The sequence below is a fragment of the Amblyomma mixtum genome, chromosome 1 (assembly GCF_055824585.1).
Source record: "Amblyomma mixtum isolate Tamu chromosome 1, ASM5582458v1, whole genome shotgun sequence".
NCBI classification, from domain to species: Eukaryota; Metazoa; Arthropoda; class Arachnida; order Ixodida; family Ixodidae; genus Amblyomma; species Amblyomma mixtum.
This window is the reverse complement of record NC_143012.1, coordinates 168180930-168201829: the sequence shown is the minus strand read 5'-3', so window position 1 is coordinate 168201829 and position 20900 is coordinate 168180930. Positions and strand designations below refer to the sequence as shown.

General features: G+C 48.6%; 2 pseudogenes; one reads left to right on the top strand and one right to left on the bottom strand.

Annotated features, from left to right (window-relative positions):
* LOC149369725 (uncharacterized) overlaps positions 1-10702 on the bottom strand; it is a 68395-nt pseudogene extending 57693 nt beyond the window's left edge.
* A 3812-nt stretch (positions 10703-14514) lies between these two features.
* LOC149369724 (uncharacterized) lies at positions 14515-17904 on the top strand (annotated as a pseudogene).
* Positions 17905-20900: the final 2996 nt, after the last annotated feature.

The window sequence follows — 20900 nt, the reverse complement described above, 5'->3', positions numbered from 1 at the left end:
TTCTATACTGCTTAGACAATCGTAAATCATCAAAAAACTTTTTTTTTCTTGAAATAATCTTTCTCCTATTATATCTGCCAGTTTCTTTAGATAATTCTACTGGTGGAAAAATTGGCGACGAAATGCAAGTTGGCAACAACCTTTCTCCAAAATTTTAAATGTCTGAAAGGCGAATAAATAAAGCCCATTTATTTGCATCTCAAAAGACAAAGCGCTTATTGCGGAAATAAATCTTCCCGTACTGCATTACCCGCAAAATGCTTCGGATGCCTTTCTGACTGTCCAAATTTACAGATAATTCTAGGAAGTCATCGAACGTGACGTTCCTATGGTGTCCATACGGTGAGGCAGGCTCCCATGTGTAGGGGCACATTCCTAAGATTCGCAATACTGCTCTCACCTGATAGACGTGACCCCGAGGCCCGGGGTGTATTCTGTGCCGTTAGTGAAATAAGCCACTGTCTTTGGAATGCGCTGCTGAGGCGCGGCCACTACGACGCTGCAGCTTGGGAGAGGGAATCCTGTTTTCATATCCCAGAGGTCCTTGCCGCTCTGTCCGACAATGTATTCAGCGTAAAGTTTGGCGTCAGCGTAGTTAGCTGCCCGCGAACCTGTCAAAAAGAGGACCGCAATGCGCATTCAAGTACCATCAAGGCTCAGCCTGTTTGCTGGGCGCGCCGCCTTGCGCGCCTACATTTCGCGAAGCTTTGGTTTATTGGGGTTTAACGTCCCGAAGCAACTCAGGCTATGAGAGACGCCGTAGTGAAGGGCTCCGGAAATTTCGACCACCTGGTGGGGTTCTTTAACGTGCACTGACATCGCACAGTACACGGGCCTCTAGAATTTCGCCTTCATCGAAATTCAGCCGCCGCACCCGGGATTGAGCCCGCGTCTTTCGGGTCAGCAGCCGAGCGCCGTAACCACTGAGCCACCGCGGCGGGGCGCTATATGCGGAATATGTACAGCCCGCCCCCTATCCCCCCCCCCCCCCCACACACACACACAATGTAGGCATTCTGAGAATTTGCCCCTTCCAGTTAGACCTCTCAGGTATAGAATCCAAAATGTGCGATTAGTGTTGTCCTGGCGTGCAATCCGTATTTTAAAATTCAAGCTGCGTTGCAAAAAAATATTTTGCACGAGTTCGCCGCGAACATTCGGCGAACGGTTGTTAATACGAACCATTTAATAACGAAGGTAGCCGATCAAGTTGCGCATCCGGCGACCGCTCGTCGTGTGGCTTTTAGAGCCCCAGCAAGCTCCCCGTACGAGCGTCGCCGCCGCGGTGACTCAGTGTTTGTGGAGTTTGGCTGCTGACCCGAAATACGCGTGTTCCAACCCGGCCCCGGCGGTCGAATTCCTATGGAGGCGAAATTCTATAGGCCCGTATACTGTGCGATGTTAGTGCACGTTAAAGAGCCACAGGTGGTCGAAATTTCCGAAGCCCTTTACTCCGGCGTCCCTTAGAGCGTGAGTCGCTATGGGAAGTTAAACCACCATAAATCGTACGCGCGTGGCATCAGCGAAGACTTTTCTCGCGTGTTTTCGAGAAACGACTTGACCTCGGCCGACATGCCGTCAAAGAAGCTGCGGGAAGAGTTAATGAACGTTAATAACCGATTAGTAGAGCAGCACTTTCCGGGAGGTATCTACTAGATACCATGCCCGAACTGTAATGATGCTTACATTGCTGAGGGAGGTAAATTCTCACGGCGCATAAACGATTATCAATGTAATGTGTAAAACGACAAGTATGACATGAATGCGCTCTCGGGCAACGCACGGACACTGGCTACCAGACTAACTGAAGCAAGGTCTCTGTTTTGTATAAAAAAAAAAGCTGATGACGCGGCTTCTGCTCGAATTTCTGTTAAAACAGACCGCGCATGAAATTTTAAACACGAATGAAGGCGCATGCCAAGCATCTACGCCACACCATAACGTCAAAATATGGACATTTGGAATAGGGCGAGCCTATCGGTTAGGGTAATGGGAGAATTGCGACAGGCCAGTGAGCAGGCGCAGAAGAATAACCGGAGGAGCGTTATTGTCCCACGGCTACTCACTGGCGATCCGCTATGCCGCTATGCTCCTAATCGATAGGGTCACCCTGTTCTGAAGGTCTCTAATGCTCACAGATAAATACGCCACCGCACATGTCGTGCTGGAAAGAAACTCCGACGTGCTCCGAAGCGTTTTTCCTTTTTTAGAATATAGTCGGTGAGTGCTTCTTCATATCATCGGATGACCATGTCTCACTACACTGATTTTCCTCGAAGTGGCGCCAACAATACTTCAGCTTCCATTTCGATGTTAATAAGACAACAGGGTAGCCGTTAATCGTCGGGAGGCCTTGTGCTCCTTACCAGAAATGCTGAAATTTTGTCAGTCGGTGAAATCTTCAGGGTCGGTAATACCATCTTTTAGCCGCGTTTCTTTAGTATTGAGGTGTAGATTGTCAATGACGGCTAATGTTAATGGCGGCAATTGAAAGACCGAGATGCCAAACCGCTGATCTTTTTCGTTCAGGAGCTGTCACTGCTTTTGGAACCATCAACTGAGGAGGATGGATCTCCTGGCATTTAACAAGTTCTCATCAACGGCAGCGCAGACACAAGCAGCGGGCGACCAGAATTCTCCGCTTGGTAGCATATAATAGGCGGTTGGACTGCTATGATGGAAGCAATAACTTCATCCACGTCAGAAGGGGGGAGGGGGGCACTTTATTTGCGATTGACTGACCCTTGCACAGGCAGTGGGCTTGGCTGCATTAGAGAGATCCGGCCTGCCAAACCGATTTTCCTTTTCGTGTAGGTTGGTGGAAAACGCTCCTTTGGTTGTCTCAGAGGTTACTGTTCTGGTATGATACTGTTGCCATGTACAGAATCTTGTCGGAAAAATTGCAATTGAATTCTTACATTGGCCCTGAGCAGGACTGAAAGTATGCGAAGCAAATAAAGAAATTATATACATGCACTTCGGCGAGCCAGCGTATGCCATAGCCACAAGGGCAGTTTTCTGCTAGGATACTCGGCGGCGTCCACCCACTGTGGTGGGCAAGAAGGGAAGACTGCTGAAAGCGGGCTGTCAACGCTTCAGCCGTTCCTCTTGACAGCCTAAAGATGTGCGTAAATTCGTCGTTCATGTACGTGTTTATTACGAATTTTGAGTATCGTGGAATTTGGTTCGCATTCTGTCACGTCAGGGCCGAACAGAAAAACGCATTCGTCTGTCGTCGTTCTCTTCGCTGCGCTCGTGGTCGAGCTCCTTGGCGATTGCGAAAGAGATTCTACCGGAAAAACTCGAAGGCTTGTGACTTCTGCGGGCAAGACATATCGACCGAGTTCCGTCTAAAGCGTCGATCAGAACCGTGTTCCCTGCCCGTCTTTACTAGACGAATGACGAACAGGAACAGCCAACATTGATTGCGAAAAACCTTCAGACGAAATCTTGTTTTCAATCTTTCATTTCACTCTTGATCACAGGGTGATTAGTTTATATAACAATTTTTACCTGGCGCTCCAAATGAGCGGCATTTTGCAAGTAGGTGGCAAATGACAGGGGGCCATCGATTATTTCTCTATTTTTAAAACGCGACCCGGGATTCCGCGACCAGGCTGGAGCTGCCCGGACACGTCATTCAGACTGGGACACAGTCCCGAGGTGGCGGAGGAGCTTCCTGAGACTGGAAAATCGAATGGACCAAAATAGGCAGACAGGACAGGACACGGCCCGTCATACACTTTTCGCTAATGAAAGCTCCTCATTGCTCACGAACGTAGAAAAATGATTTTTAACAGAATATGTGCTCGCGATAAACAGCACCAGAGCACACAGGCCCTCCCCTGGCCCTCCCTAAAAAACTACATAAAGCTTTCGAAATACTTTGGTTGGTTAAGTTCCCTCAGTGTCTGCATTAATGGATCAGACACGTCGCTGTTCTCCTTGTTTTATCAAACCTGATGTATTGTGAAGCGGTGATACATCGTAGAAGCAGCATTTAGGCCAGTTCTCGGATACATTGTTTCCATAAGCCATCAGGTTGTTCGTTCTGCGTCGTTAAGCGGAGCCCTTGTAAAGAATTAGACTCTTGCATCACTGCATCTCCCGCTTATTGCAGGGTCTGATTTATTTGTATGAAATATACTTACCGGTAATTAGCACAAAAAGCACGAATATCCACCATGCCATTATCCAGCATGCCTGATGCATTATTGTAGCGATTGACTATCCGGAAAGAGCCGCTCTGAAACTGGCAGAATGCAGAAAAAAAGTTTGTGTAGCAAATTTGTAGATCCCACCGTGTTTTTTTTCTCTTCACGTATGTTTGTGAGGCAAAAGTACATTACGTTTTGAATATAGCAAAATGAGACAATGCGGCGACCTATGCAATGCAACGTAATTTTTTTTTTGTGAAGAGTGCTGCGCGTATCACTGTATTTCCAGATGCAGCAACAATGATTCAGTTCCCATTCAAAACCCGCTTTTGGCGAATCCAATAAACACTTTTGCCAATAAACTCCTTTGCCTGCTGGCTATTCCTCGGCGCGTTATTCTTCTTGGGCGCAGCTGTGGTGCGAACTAGTGGAGTGGTCCTGTCCAAGAACGCACTGCAGACCGCTCACCATCTTATTTATATTGCCAATCACATTGCCCTCTTTATTGTCCCTTAACGAATACATCTGGTCTTTGCCTACGCCTAGTTTCCTCTTCATGGGGTTTAGGCTGCCTCCGTTCTTCAAAGCACGCTCCATTCTATCCATATTAAATTTGCTCATGTCGGCTACTTTTCACTTATTACCTAGGTCAGACGCCTTCATTCCCGCATACAGCTTGCTACACCAGTGCCTGATCCAGGCTGAAAGACAAGCACAGAACCTCTTGTGCAATGCATGGAGGACGGTGCTCAAATTACCACCGAACATGTAACTGAGAAGCTTATGGACCTGAGAATAAATAAGCCCATCGGGAGTCCTGGGAGGAACGGCTAGGCTCGCAAATACGCAGGCTGATCCGGATAACTTGATGAGCGCTCTTAAAGGGAATAAACTGCAATGCGCAGGCGCGGTAGATGCCAAGAGTTGAAGCCATTCCAGACGACCAACGTGGACAGCTCAAGGTAGCACCAATTGCCAAAAACATGGATCAGAATCTTCATCACGGAAGAAGACTGGCACGAACAGAATCAATAAGAACAACACTATACACGTGGATGCAGCGACATATGACTACAGCAATAACAGGCAGGGCTACTTTGGTGCGATTCTAACACGGAGAAATTATCAGTGGGTCACTAAGAAACTGAACTGTGGCTGAGGGCGAGGAGCTACCTGTTGCTGTAGAGGCGGTGGAAGCCTACAGAACCGGCGGTCGCTAACTATCCTCACTGACTCCCAAACAACATGCCGTAACTATATGAACTGTAGAATCGGACTGCCGCACTTCGCCTGCTTCTCAGAGTGGTGGGCTGCATCAAAAACAAAGAAAAGGTACAATTGAAGATCCAAAATAGCTCGAGGTAACACTACGAGCCGAGCACCCATTGAATCGGACATTGATGAACTTGTACCGGTCCCCTGACACTACTCGGCCACACTAGAATATTACGGGGGTAGCAGGAGGACCTAACCTCCGACGCAAAAATCACTCAGCGGCGAAGAGGCTGCCGCGCCTGGAGGCAGCTTGAGACAGGCTCATACACTAATCTGCATATGCTGAACAATATGCACCCCACTATAGTATATGCCTAACCGTGTTAATGGCGCAAAGCAAAACTCACCTTATATCACATTACATGCGAACGTGAGGGCATTGATGCGGTCTCTAGGAATGAAACTCGACTACAATCCGTTTAACTTTATATCTCCTGCATTACTGTCCCCCTTTGTCGAGTTATGCCTCATGACACTCTTCTCAAATAAAAAAAAAAGAAACCCGAGTGCGGAGCAGTGGGAAGCTCTGCTGGCCACCGAACGCTGCGAGGACCGAATAGGTCTGGCGCAGGTTGCTGCAAAGTGATCAAAGTCTGGTGGTTCTCGATCGACGGCTGACAAAATTGAAGATCTGAGCAACAACTGCTGAGAACCACAATAATTTTTAGAGTCCAGTAAATGTGTCTCCAAACTAATGCAAATCCCTTTCCCCACCCATTTATATTGCGGCTTTTCACACGAAAGACTATTTTTGTGGCTCTTTCCATACGCCTGTATGGCCACCCCTGGTCTACACTGATAGCTTATAAAGTGCTTGTTTCGAGTATCAGGCAACTGCCCTCAGCAAAATACTGCAGTATTTGCCCTGCTCTTACACGCAGCCACTCTGCCCTCGTCTTCTGCGCTGAAGTAAGGTTGTGTCGCACCAATCTGTTTTCATCGGTGTTCACGAACTCTACGTTTCGAATCTCCTTACTGCTGGTCTCATTTGTCAAGCAAAACACAGCGAGACGGCACATACCTGATAGTATTAACAACGTCCTGCCTCATTTCTTATTCATTCAAAATGTAAAACGGTGCACAAAAAAGACGCTTTCATTAAAGGCTAGATGCATGGGACATAAAGTGTCGTTTCAAGGCAGGTAAAAACATTTTTCAAGACCAACGCAGTAACTGTCAGCCATGTGTCACGGAAACACTAATTAAAATATTAACAACGAAGAGCGTTCTCGTTAATGCCACTGCGTATGCCGTTTTCCACATATACACATTGAGAAGGACGTGCAGAACGCAAGCACACAAAAGGTCAAAATGGAGTACCCGGTAAACGAACTGCTCAGTGCTCAAAATTAGTATTGTCAGTCTCAACTGTCGCGGCGGTGAGCTTTTTATTACCCTTGTGTCTCACACAGGAAAACGAGAATATTCTGGATAGTTTCGCGTATCCCAAAGCAGCCTACGGCGCGAATATTTAGCAGAACGAGACGGGGAACACAGCAGACTCTGTTGCATATTGCCGGATGGTTGGAAAATATTCTAACGTAGTTCCGGAGCTGTAAGCACTACACTAAATGGAAGTTTGTAGGCGAGGAATGTACTCTTTCTCCAATATGAGTTGCAACGCGCGAACATGGGTCCTCAGGCTTGGCCCTTCACTGTAGCCACTAGGAATTCTAGGTGAAAGTGCCGTTTTAGGAAATGACCGCACCCCCTCGATGGAAACAAGCTTGCTATCTGTAACTGCAAAGCATTTTACTCTGCTATGACATTCTATCACGACACCACACGGTGCATTGCACTGCCGCTTGCACAACAGACTTCTGTCAGTGAGTGAAAACTTTCTACCAAGAGCTCAGTACTTCAAAATGAATTCAATTCGTTAAAAATAAGTTTAATTAGGCCACCAAGTTTTAGTGCAGTGAAACCTTTTTCATACCAAGCATGACGCATGCCAAAACAAAGGGTTTTTGAAGACCTGTTTTTCTTTCACTGTAGTCAGCACACACAAACGAGTCACTTGTGATCCTTGCCGTGTGTCGCCGTTCCAGCATGCTGCATTCTTTCTGAGGTGCGTCTTGATGCATTTCGAGCCAAATGTTTGTAGCCTGTGCCGCTATCGCTACAATGAGCGTGCATGAAATAGTGACTTGGGTTTGTCGTGACGTGACTACCCTCGTGCATAGTGAATTATTATGCGAAGCATATTAACGTAGGTTTCGGGCCTTCGCGCGACGCCCGGCGGTGGCCACCATTGACTTTGAAGTGAGATCACATGATGTGACGTCACGTGATGACGTCACACCGGCTGCAGATGGGGCCTCATATCGCGCCGTCGGACGTCGCCCGGCGGAGGCCTCCACGCTTCGGTTCGCGCCGTCGCACGCGACGCGGCGGCGGCGCCACCATCGCTGCATCACGTGATATGTGACGTCACGCCAGGGATGAAGCGGCGCGCGCCCGCCGTCGCGTCAGTCTGTGCCCGCAACCGCGCCAGCGTCTTTGCGCCGGGCGTGTATGCGGTCAAGATGCCTCCAAACGCTAAGGACGTTAATAAGCTAAAACCAGGTCTCCGTTACTTAGCCCCATCCACACTGAGGCAGCTGCTTAACATGCTTCGCATCCACTGAGCTTAACCTTGATAAGCCTCCAATTTTTTTTGCTACCAAGGCATGACGCAAATAAAAGGACACGGGCGTTAAATCTCTGTTCGGATAGTAGCATGACAAACTCACTTGACGAACACACCTGTTATTGTGGTCATGGTACTACTCTCGAACATAGCGCGCGCTTTTTGCACCCAGTCATGATGCATATCAAACGAAATGGTTTTCGAAGATGAGATCGGCTATCTCTGACCAAATGACTAGTGACCGTTCTCACTTGGCCACATTCGAGCATGCACACTGCTTTTCTACCCAGGCATGTTGCCCGTCAGACGGAATGGTATTTCAATCCCGGTTCGGCTATAACTCTGATGATCTCATATGACGCAAATCAATAGTGACGCTTCTAACATCACCACTTTCATAAATAGTGCACAGTTTTTGTACCAGGCATGATTCATATCACACAAAATGTTTTTCGAGTGCCTGCTCAGTTATCACTATAATCAGATCGCATGACCCTGTGAGTAGCGATCATGGTCACGTGATTACTATCGAGCCAACACCACTCTTCTATCCAGACACTACGCATATCAAATGCACGATTTTTAAATCACTTTTCTCGCTGTCACCATGACGAGGTCACGTGATGAAATCACTAGTGGTCCCGGTTACGTGACCGCGCTCAAACGTAAGGCACTCTGTGTACCCAGGTTTGTTGATTACGAAACGAAATGGTTTATGAAGCGCTGTCCGATTCTGGCCTCGGCGAGCACACATGACCAAATCACTGTTGACTCCTGTCACGTGACCCTGCTCGAACATGGTGCGCCCTAGATAAATCATCTTCAGTTTTCGAAGCCTTGGCATTGCGAAATGCATTAGGTTGGGGCTACCTAAAAATAAATGAAAATAATAAGCCCCTGCCCGCACCACATATATACAACAGGCTTAACCCAATTTGAAAGTAAACGAAAAGGCCCGTGGGCAATGATAATTTTACCACCTGTAGGTGGAAAAAAGGCGGGAAAGCTACTGTAGCGACCCACAGCCGGGGGAGCGGGCCCGGGGAGACTCCCCTGATCTCCCCTGGGAGGTAGTGGAAAGGATGGGCAAAATAGATGGTGTGAGTGGTTGTCTGGAAATGGGTTATGGGGGATAGAGGATGGGAACGGGGACATCGAGTTGTTTTCTTTGATACTTCAATCATCTCGACTCCATTTCTGGCCTGCCTGGCCAGGGCAGGCAGAGCATCGAGATTACCCAATGGTGCGGCCCCGCTGACGAGATGCCCAACCATCCACCAAACGCAATGGGCTCCAACCGCCGGAGACAGGAGAACTTAACACGGGGTCAGCTACCTGGGGCCCCTCCACGACAGGATTTGTTCCAACCTGGCAGCTACTAACCGAGTGCTCTTCGCGGTTTTTCAGACACTGGAAGTATGTATGATGTGATGCGGCCAGTAGCGGGTTAGGTCGTCAGCCTATCGGCCTACAGGCCCTTGGCGCCACGACCTAACACCTCCGGGGGGACCCATCTGTACTTCCAACCAAGGAACCATGCACTTATTTTCTCCCCTAGCTTGCTGTTCGCCTACTGAGGAGGGAGTGTTCAAGGCTGGGTGACCGGGCCACAAACCAAGAACATGGCTTAGCGTGAGATGTCCTGGGCCTACTCCGCCGTTTCCCACAACATCAATGGTTTTTGTTGAACGCTTTGAGGTGGTACTACGCTCCCGTTCCTCGGCGTCCCGCAAAGACCTTTGCAGCCCTGCGGCCAGCCGTGAAGCCGTTTCCCCGAGGCGCCGTTTCAGAGGCTGGCTACTGTGAACCACCGCAATGACCTGGTTTTTGACTTTGTACATGCCTTCGGTGCCGGATTTTGGGAGTCCAACCCGGGTATAAACCCAGGCCCGCCTCCACTCAGGCATCGTACCTCACGAGCGCGAGTGGCATTCACAGTCGCCTGGGAGTCGCTGCCACTCCCATGGGGTTTCGCATCCCCAGAGGATGGGTCCCGGCCGTGCCGTCCCCACCGCTGGCGTTGCACCGGAACAAAGCCTAGTAGCCGAAACTACATCAGCCCGTATCTGGTGGGGCGGGGGGGGGGGGGGGGCACGGGCAGGCCGCACATTCGGATTTCCCCCTGACATGGCGACAGTTGAAATGGAAATGTATTGAAATTCAGACAAAATACAATTGCCTACGTGAATAGGGACCCTAGTCCAGTTGAGCGGAGGACCCGCCGTAGTTGAATTGGCCCGCAATGGCCCGTCATGTTTGAGGATGGTTGGCCAGAGGTGCCCTTTTACCATAAAAAACAATGGGCCGCGCCTCCGCATGTTCCTGTGGGGAACAAACCGAAAAGCGAGATGCGGCTGATAGCAGCTCAGCAGTGACTCTAGCCAAGCCGCCGCTCCGCGCCATCTAGCGCCTCCGCAGACACCTAGCGGTGAATAACCTACTGTGATTGGCTAGGCGTCGGAGCCTTCGGTTACCGGAAGGCGACGGTCATGAGGAGCATCCGAGATTCGGCCATCTTCGCTTTATGCTCGTAGCAGTTTACGGTGTGAGCTGACCGTGCCACCATTTTCGCACTCTGTGTCTGAGAATACTCCTTCATGCACAGCTCGATAATACGTTCGTTGCTCCGCTCCCTCGACATGGCGGTGGCAGCCAGACAAGAAAACGTGGACGTTTGCTGGGACGTGTGCATTACACGTCTGCAACATGTAGCAACTTGGACCAGGCGGCTGCTACAGACTTCCACGTATGTAATGCTATATACATCCTCAGCATGAATATATTTAAAGATTTTGTTGACAGAACCACTCGTGTTTTGGTGAAGGTGAAAAAAATTGAAAAGGCGCAACGTTCAGTGCCGGCGTCGCAGACGAACGTTTGCTCTAAGGCGCACATACTGTCCTGTGTTGCCATGCCGACGTAGCAGGCGACACTGAGTCAACTGCGCAGTGCAGGAAGTGCGCTGGTGCTACTAGCGGCAGCGCTGCGGGCGAAAACACTTGATAGCAGGCTTCAAAACTGGGTGTTTGAGCACGACGTTCGAGTTATAACTGAAATCGACATCTGCCCACTGGTTACGTAAGACGTAAATATGCTTGAGCGAAGCAGCACTACGGCAGATGCCAATCCTGTCTGAAGACGAAGCAGAAGAAATCGAGAACGCTTTCAGGAGAGGGCGGCTTCAGCGCCGACTGCCGTTTTTCCTAGGTGCAAGCGCCAGATGAGCCCTCCAACGAACCCTCCCTCACCTGGCCGGACAGCGCATCCCCCGCGTCGACTCTTGTCGCGTTATGGGAATGCAGCTGGCTTCCAGCACTTTGATCTCTACAATCAATTAGGTCGGGCATACACACGTGCCACTCAGTGGCACACTTCGCCACGTGGTGTTAAGACACGCCGGCCTTCACTCTTCTGGCAGCTAGCACATACCAATTATGATAACCTCTCTGAGGTTGGCTCTTTTACATGCATTCGCTGCTTCTCCTTATGTGCTGAGCTTCTTGCCTACGTCTTTAAAAAATGAACTCTGATTATTTTTATTACTCTTCCACCTTTGTATGGAATTCTTCTTCATGCACAGTGGGGCAAAGCTTTGGAAACATGGCTTCTTCCAGAGCATAAAAAATGGCGCAGAAATTCTCATTGCACAGATAAGAAATTATTCAATTCACTTTCCACAGTGCAGTGATTTCTATTCTTTTGAAGACTGCACATTTGGCTCTAGGTACTTTAGGCCAGCCTGCTCAATAATCTGGAAAATGTCAAGCATGTCAAGCAGGTGTCCTAGGGGCATCAGCTTGAACATCATATAAGCATCCTGGACATTATCTGTGCTTTTGTTCCATGTGTACAAGTTAGTCAGCAACGTAATTTATGATGCAGTCCTCCACAGTTGGTTTGCTGTAAGCAGTACTGTGGCTTGTGCTGGCCAAGGTGGTGAATTCATTTGTGTCAGAGAGATGACAGCGCAGTCCGCGAACCTTCTGCTCTAGAAGAGCATGCAGCTTCTTCTTGGAGGGTTCTATCTTTAAGTACAGTATCTAGTGAGCACGAAGGAAGACATAGGGCACATTGCCTTCCCATGATCAAAATTTCCTTTGACAGCTGCTCCGATCAGTGCATAAATGGTCAGAAGACGGAAGATGTGTGAGAAATTCACGACGGTGGATGGTCTATATTTCCTCCACAGGAACGGACGCTTCTAAGAACCTCTGGAATGAAAGAAATGAGTATAAGAATCTAACATATGACCAAGGACTACTTTGCGTTAATTGCAATTGAAATCGTTCCAACTCGAAAACAGCAACAAAAGATGGCAATGTAGCTGAAAAGCCTTTAAAATGTAATTTCTGCGTAAAAGGTATGAGCTTTGAAAGCGTCATTCCTCTGTCTCTTCGTTGGCCTACTATAGACATTTCCATTGAAGGCTTCGTTGCCGTAGCCACACTCATCGCGGCGCTGCTGAGTGCACCTCGCGCTAGCGCGGTTAAAGTGGCAGCGCATCCTGTTTGAAACATCCCAGAGAGGAGTCAAAGCGACATCCTCCTTAGAATTTACAGTGATGGTTCGGTCTAGTGCGTCTTAATTTTGCGCTACGGAATCTCATGTGGTCATAGTCGTCGCCCGATGGAAACGTCTAAAGGTTGTATTATAACTCCTGCAGCATACTAAAGCATGCGTCAGCTACTTAAGATTCCCAGCTTATTGAACTTTGCCTTATTTGCAGTGATCGTCAGCAGGGAGCCATTAATTATATTAGTGTATTACATCCTGTCGAACCTGCAGCTACCAATCAGTGGTTATGATGTTTGGTTACTAAACATGAAGCGCCAGTCTGTTTCCTGCTCACCGGGGAAGCATTTTGATAGAAGCAAATAGAACAATGTTGGTTTCCTATGTGCCATTCTAGTGTTAACTGATGCACCTCACTTGGGCTTCCCTTATGTGTGGCTGAACCATTGTTTATGTACTTAGCCAATATATACCAGTGCTTTGTTTCTGCGCTCAAGGTAGTGCTCAGTGTGATGAAGCACAATATCTATAGAAGGCCAGCACAGCTCAAGTAGGTCATTGTTTAGTTTCATAGCTCCATCAAAAAGATAGACGAAAAGGCTCGGAGAATCAGTAGCGAAACAAAGGGAGTGTATCGTTTGCAAGAAATCAAACATCGTCTTCCTAGTATGAAAGAATCTCTCCTCGGCTTGGTGCAGAAGTGCCAGAAACTCATCATAACCTGTGGACAGTGGAGAAACTTCATCGTAAAATTTTTTAGAAAGCGCTTATGTTCGTAATACTGCCCACGTGTGTAGCCGCTTGTGTTCTTTTCACATCCCCTGGAGAATGTATGCTTAAACTGTGAGTCATATTTGATTTTTATGCAGGCAGTGTTCTCCCATCACTGCAGTAAAAGCACAGGGACCTCCTGTGACTCCAATATTTCGCTGCGGCAGAACAAGCTGAGGCCGTTACTATCCGATAAAGAGAGATATTTGGTTATTGCGCCTAATGAGCAGTACCAGGAGAGAGCTATTTCCGCAGCACTTATACACTTTAATATAGTGCGTGTCGAACCAGCGTCCTCGAAGAGGAAAGCCGCCGTTTGGTTGAAAGTCAAACGCCTCGATATCTTCAGCGCCAGAGTAAAAAGCACTAAGCAGCTACACTTGGCACTGTTTTTCACAGCTAAAACGCACGAGCCGTATATCCCTTTCAGAGCGGTGGTATCTGAACGGAACACCTGGCAATATAAGGTGCCAGGCTTCCTGTTAAAGTGCATGAAATATGCGAAGATCCAGGACCCGTTTCTGGTTCCTAACTCGGCGTCGGTGGCGCGGTTTCTATCGTAACACAACCCCGGAAGTTGTTCGGCGCTGAGCCTAGACATAGAAGACCTGTTTTACTCCCTTCCGCATACAGCGCTTATGAAGAGCGTAGGAGACTGCATGAGTGAACACAACGACGAACTTGCCTTCAGCGATGCCAGGGCGGTCACTGTGGCAAGCTTCCTTGAACTTCTCTCTTCATATCTGCCTTCAACTTTTGTCACCTGACGCAACAAGGTCTATGTCCAAAGGTCAGGAGTATGCATCGGGTCCCGGGTTGCTCCGGTCCTCAATATCTTCCTGTCAAAGGTGGGCAGATACCTGGAAGCTGATTTAGGAGATTTCACGGCGGGCGTCTTCAGATACGGGGACGATTTTGTCGCCGTTGTTAAGGAACCGAGCAGCATAAGGACGGCTCCGGACATCGTGATGATTTTTCAAGAAGAAAGGGCAGGGGCTCAACTTCACGTTTGAACTGCTGGTCGATGGGCGATTACGTTTCCTGGACTTAGAGTTAAAGTTTGCCATGCATCGTGTATGTTAGGTGCATGCATCGAAGGCCGGCAAGCCCCTACTTTCCTACAAGTGGAACCACTATAAACCGGTAAACGACGGGATAGCCTGGTCTTGCATGTCGGCAGCACTGAGCACGCCTTGCCACCATAGTGTAGAAGATGGTTTCCTTGAACAGGTGAGCAGGCTTCTTGAAGCGGCCTTTACAAAGATAAACCTCGCCCGGTTAGCTGAAAGGTTATTGCTAAAGCTAAAGACAGAGTCGGCCCTGCGTCCCATCAAGTTCAACAAAATTTCAGCGCGAAGGAAGGTCGCTTGCATCCCGTACATACACGGTCGTTCGCATCGCCTAAGAAAGGTTGCAGCCAAGCACAAATTGCGGGTCGTGTTCTCCGCCGACCAAAGGATCGGGAAATTGTGTGCGGCAGTAAACAGGAGGCTGGATCAGCCCTTCTCCCAAGGTAGCCGCCGATGCGCCGTAGTTCACGCGTAGAAATTCATCGACTGCAAAGAAGGAGTCGTGTACAGAGTCCCGTTGTCTTGCGGAAGGTTGTACTGTGGGCAGACGGGAAGGTGCTTGAATGTGAGGCTTAAAGAGCGTCAGCATTCTTTGGACGAGAAAAAAGCCCCTTCGTCCATTCTCGTGCTTCAATCCCGTGACTGCGAAAAGCGAACCACGCGGGCTTGCCTCCCACTGCTTCGCAATACCTCAATAGCTTGCAGTAACTTACAGTGAAGTATTCTTCACTAACTCTTATCCGCAAATGTTCCCAATCTAGGCCTCTGAATATCTCTAAGCAGGCGGTGAACAGCATTGGCGAGATCGTGCCTCCCTGCCGGAGGCCTTTTCTTGTTGGTATTTTATTGCTGATTTTATGGACTAGAGGAGTGACGGTGCCGACACCTGTACATCGATCTAGTGGCGAATACAGACCTCTTCCTGGTCGGTCAGCATCAGTAGTTCGAAATAATATCAGCATTATATAGTCTACCCCTCAAGCACAATGAAGGGTACTTCGACGAAGATGTCACATGCGCCCTTACATTTATGTTTCTTGGGCATATTACTCCCCACCAATGAGCTCAGATGGTTTCCGGGCCCCAGCCTTCTCCCCTGTTTTCTAAAGGCGATGCAGGCGGAACTGCAGGCGAACTTAGCATTTACGTTCCATCTGGTCGTTTGAGCGCAGCGCTTCGCGATTGCCTGCCGACTATCCCTAACCACTTCACATCGCATTTCCCGCTTCTGTTGGTTTACACATAGTTAAACCCCGGACTTTCCGGAAAGGTTTTCAGTGTTGCTATCAGAGGAAATATGGAATGAGCAAACGATACCCCTTTGCTACTGCTCTGAAGTAATATCTGAACAAAGCAATGAAAATAATCAAAATTATAAGGTTATTAAAATAATAATGCTTTTACCTTGTTTAGTGCCCTTCTACGGAATGCTGTCCAATTAACCCGGTCTGGCGATAACCTGCCTTAAATGTTTCAAATGAAGCAAGGCATACGAGTCGTTTAGAGAGTTATGGACGGATGTGTGCTCTTCGGTTAGACACTCGAATCCGCCGGTTTACTTATTGATGGGGGCCACTTGAAGTTCGTTACAGCTGTGCAGGCTAACAAAACAATGGGGCCAAGATTCATTTAAGAATACAGATGTTCCGGATGGCCCCGGGGCCCAGTCGCTTCGGCAAACACGGCAACGGAATTATATATTTCGTGAGGTAAACAAATGCGTCCTTATGCTCTCAGCTCGATAATCTAGAAGGTTAATAGGACCTTGCCCTCAAAGAGAAAACACCATGCTGAGCCACTAAAACTTTCAGTGTAAAGACGCCCGCATAGTAGAATAGTCTGAAGGGAAATAAAAAAGAAGGTATGCCTTAATGAAATCAGTTCTTGTTTTCTGTTCCTTCAGTGTTTTGTGATCGGGGTTTAGTTTTTAAGCACACGCTTGCAAACATTGCCGCCAGTAGAGCCTCCACACCTGATTACACGATCCTAGAGTCCCCACATTTATCGATTTCTTCTAAAGGAATTTATTACATGCCCCCACGATTAGATTTTTTAAAGACTTTTTAGGTATGCCTATGTGCTGCAGTACGTTCCGGGGAATCACCTCGTACTGGCGGACATGCTGTCACGAGTGACTCCGGCAGGCGAGGTTGACAATGCGGGTGCTACGTAAGACGTAGTAGTTCACGCACTTCAGCTCCTGAACTGCATGGTCACGGAAACAACACAACAGGAACTGGTGAAAGAAACAGCTCGGGATTGTTTCTTGAAGACTGTCGTCACCGACTTATCACCAGACAAAGAAATTCAAGGTGAACTGAAGCCTTTTTCAGCTCACCTGTCCGTTATCAGCGGAATACTCTTCAAGTGTACGAGAGCCGTCATACCGAAGAGCATGCGAAGGGAAATGCTAAAAAGAATTCATGCTGGTCACCTTGGTTTAAACATATGCAAAGAAAGAGCCAGGCGTCTCGTTTTTCGGCCGGGCCTCAACATTGATGTCACTGAGCTCATTCAGAACTGTTCAACGTGCAGAAAGTTTGCGTACAAACGAGCCAAAGAGCCCTTGCTTATGCGCTTGGTGCCACAGTGTGCATGGTACACGGTCGGAGCGGACATCTTTTGTTTTGGGGGACATTCTTAAATTGCCGTACATGACTCTGATTCAAACTTCCCAGATGTCGAGAGGCTTCCGGATACCAGTGCAAAAAGCGTTGTTGCGGCTCTCAGCGCAATTTTTGCTCGATTTGGCGTTCCTGTGGAACTCTGCTCGGGTAATGGACCCCACTTCTCAAGGCAAGAGTTCGCAGTCTTCTCCAAGGAGTTCGACCTCGCACACGTCACATCCAGTCCCTACTACCCTCAGTCTAACGGTCTCGCAGATAAAGGTGTCCGAGTTGTGAAGCGCGTAATAAAGAAAACACAAGATGCAGGAGACGACTTCTCGATAGGTCTTCTGGCCTACCGCTCAATACCACTGGCCGATGGTCAATCCCCTGGTGAACTTCTTCAAGGCAGGAGCCTTCGATCTAATATTCCAGATTTCGGCAAAATCATGGCCACTGATGTGGTGAAGCATCGTCAGACATGTGGCCGTTGCCACAACTTCCTCAAGGCGACATGGTGCGGCTAAGAGATACGACTTTGTTACAGAACGGAAAGATTGTTGGCCAAGCTGCTGCGAAGTCATACCACGTCATGACTGAAGATCGTTGTGTTCTTCGACGAAACCGGAGACACCTGCTTCACACTGGCGAGGCGCACGCTGAAAGAAGTGACGAGGACACCGACAGCATTGGTAGCGTGATACCCCAGCTTTCCAGCACTGACACTGCTACAACACAGCAGCCCTCTTCCAGCCCATGGAGCCACGCCCTCGGCTGCAGTCACCCTTCCAGATCAAACCAGAACGACCACCACACTCAGAAGGTCGACTCGAACCACACGACCGCCACAGCGCCTTTATTATGATGCTGCTTTTACCAATTAGCATGAACGTTTGCGTTGATCTTGTGTTAACCGTGGAAGGATGTATCAGGCATGTGTGATAGCTTGATGACGGTGCGCGTGCCGTGCGCAGTGCGTGCGCCTCGCTGTGGAAACCTATAAATACGACGGCCATCACTAAACATGCGTTCTTCTTGTTATGGCCGTCATGCTGTCGAGTGCCTACCTTACGATCTGATACCGAGGAGTTTTCAGCCAATTTATGGCTCTCCTACAATTCAGCCCTCATGAAAGACGGCTACAGGATTAAGGCTCTGCGACTACGTACCAGTCTCTATCTCACCCGAGCGTTGTCCTATAAACATTCCCAAAATCCTGACGACCGCCTATGCCGCCGCTGTGGGCGCGCTCCTGAAACCGCGTATCACATTCTTCAAGAGTGAAAATCCACTTCGCTACCACGGACTGAGCGCCATAACTTCATTGCAAAGAATGTCGCCAGGATGATCCTCGAAAAGGACCCTACTGCGGTTATTGAACGTGAGAAGACGTTGGCCGCCCTGAGTGGCTCACGTATACGCCCGGACATGATTATTAGGGGGCAGGGGGTTTCATGTTGCGGATTTTGCTGTCTCGTCGGACACAAATGTGGGTATTTTGAAGGGCATGTGCGCCTACAAGGCAGCCAGGTACGAACAACTCCGCCCTCACTTCCCAGGTGGTGGTGGTTTAAACTTTTATTTTGTGAAAAAGAGTTTGGGAGCCACAGAGTGGCCCCGCTACATGGTCGGCGTCCCTAGTCCGGGACACCGCATGACGAGGCCCCGTCTCTCGCCCGTTTCACCAGAGCCCTTTGGGACTCAAGCAAGGAGCAGTTGAGGAGGGCAGTCTCCCATGCCTATCTGGAAGGGGTAGGGGAAGGGGGGAGGTGGGGATTTTGAGTATATGCCCACACCTCTGTATTGCCTTCATATACATTTGTGCACGACAAGAAATCTAACTCTTGAGGCAGTACTATTTTCTCTCGCTGTGTGAATCAACACTATGTTCTAAATTTAAAACTTAACACGGGAAAACACGCCATATCGAGGTGGTGTGTGTAAAAATAATTTGACCCGAAAGTTGCAGACGGCCACTTGTTAATCGGGCCACGGCGGAGCACTCACCACTGTGCTAATTAAACCCGTCGAATGAATGTCATCTTTCGCACAAACCTCTCGCCTGCATCTAAAAAGTATAGTCACAATGCTACAAAATCTGGAAGAAAACCGCTACTGGTGACCAAAAGCCGGTGGGAGCTCAGTGACAACGAATTTCGGACAGCTGACATTAACGCGATATGCATGAAATGAACAGATGCATGCAGTTAATTTAGAACACGCCATAATAGTCAAGAGATTCTACACAAAACGAGTTTTCTCATTCAAGTCACGCGAAATTCAACTTGCGATGAAAAAAAAATGTGCGAAAAAAAGTTTCACCATCCGGGATTTGAACCCTCCACTGCCTGTCGACTCACCGGAGCGACGCGTTAGACCGCACAGCCACAAAACAGCGCGGAGTGATACACCTCTCTTTATTTTTTTCTGCGGACTACTTCCGTAGCCTTCACAGCGTTGCACATGATGTATGAAACAGAGTATAGGTCTCACAAAGGGAGACCTTAGATGGCTCTCTGCCCGAACCTTAGTTGGAAGCATAATCATGCTTAGCCGCTTCGCGCGGCTGGTGAACTGAAGGCCTGATCTCTTACACCTCTTGCGAGTTTTAGTACTGAAACCTGTTGTGATTTTTAGATTTTGAGTACTTTTTTTACTGATTTTAGGCCAGTAATCTCCAGTTTGGACCCCTGCCTTTCTTTTTGGGTTCGATTACTTGGTAAGCTTTCAGGTTGCTTATAGACTTTTGTACTTTTATTTAGGCAGAAGCCTTTAATGCCTCATGGTTGTAAGCAGCAGTTGTCCACAGAAATGTCACGCTTTTCAATTGGTCGAAACGGTCGTGACGTCACAGTGCGCGAATTTCAAACGGCGCCAACTGTACAGCCGCCCACAGACTTAACACGAATGACGGAAAGCATGTCCTGGACTGCCGTCAGCGCCACGAAGTGATAGTCATTGGTGCGAGACAATGCTCTCGGTATGTTTGCGGTGGCTGACGATAGCTGGTGCGCAGCTCGCTTTTACTGCTTACCCTTTTGTTCCCGATCGCCGCGTGGACAGCGCGCTCGTCACGGGGGCGTTTCAGAGCTTTTTGCTCGTCGATTCGGCCTCCACGGCGTCGGCAACGCTCTTTGCAGTTTTCTTATCGCGGCAGCCAGGAACTGCCCGCTAAGCTGCCGCGGTTCGCACCGTCTATCGTCAGACACCGCAAACATACCGAGAACATTATCTCGCACCCGATGACTATCGCTTTATGGCGCTGACGGCAGTCCAGGCCACGCATTCCGTCATTCGTGTTAAGTCTGTGGGCGTCTGTACTTTCGCTAGTAACCATGCAACCAATTAAAAGGATCGTACAGTGATACTCCAAGTGGGAATGAGTTTAGTAAATTGCTTAATCACCCAATTAGTCTAATTAACCTTTCTAATCATGCCACATAAATATATAAATCTGTGTAGGAAATTGCTCGAGTTCGGAAATCGAACCCTGGTCTCCGGTGTGCGAGACGAGCATGCTAACCACTCTGACATGCCAGTTTTTTTTTCGAGATTGACATGAAAACAATAAGACCACTTCAGCTACACTTCAGCTGATACGGGTGAAGTTATAATTTCTTAAGTTTCACTAGATCATCGAGTAGTGTTACCCACTGGGGTGGGTCACTCTGCGCCTGGTAACATTCCCGCAGATAAACAGCACTTTCAATAAAGTGCTCTTTCAACAAGGCTGCTCCCCGGAATCATAGTGTCATCGTGTGAAAACATGTGTGGTGCTGTAAACGGATATTTGCGTGAGGTTGTCCTTTCCTTCAGGTTGTTGGAAGTGCGTTTTTCACTAGAATACCTGTATAACGTTCCCACTCTGCCATGCCAGTTG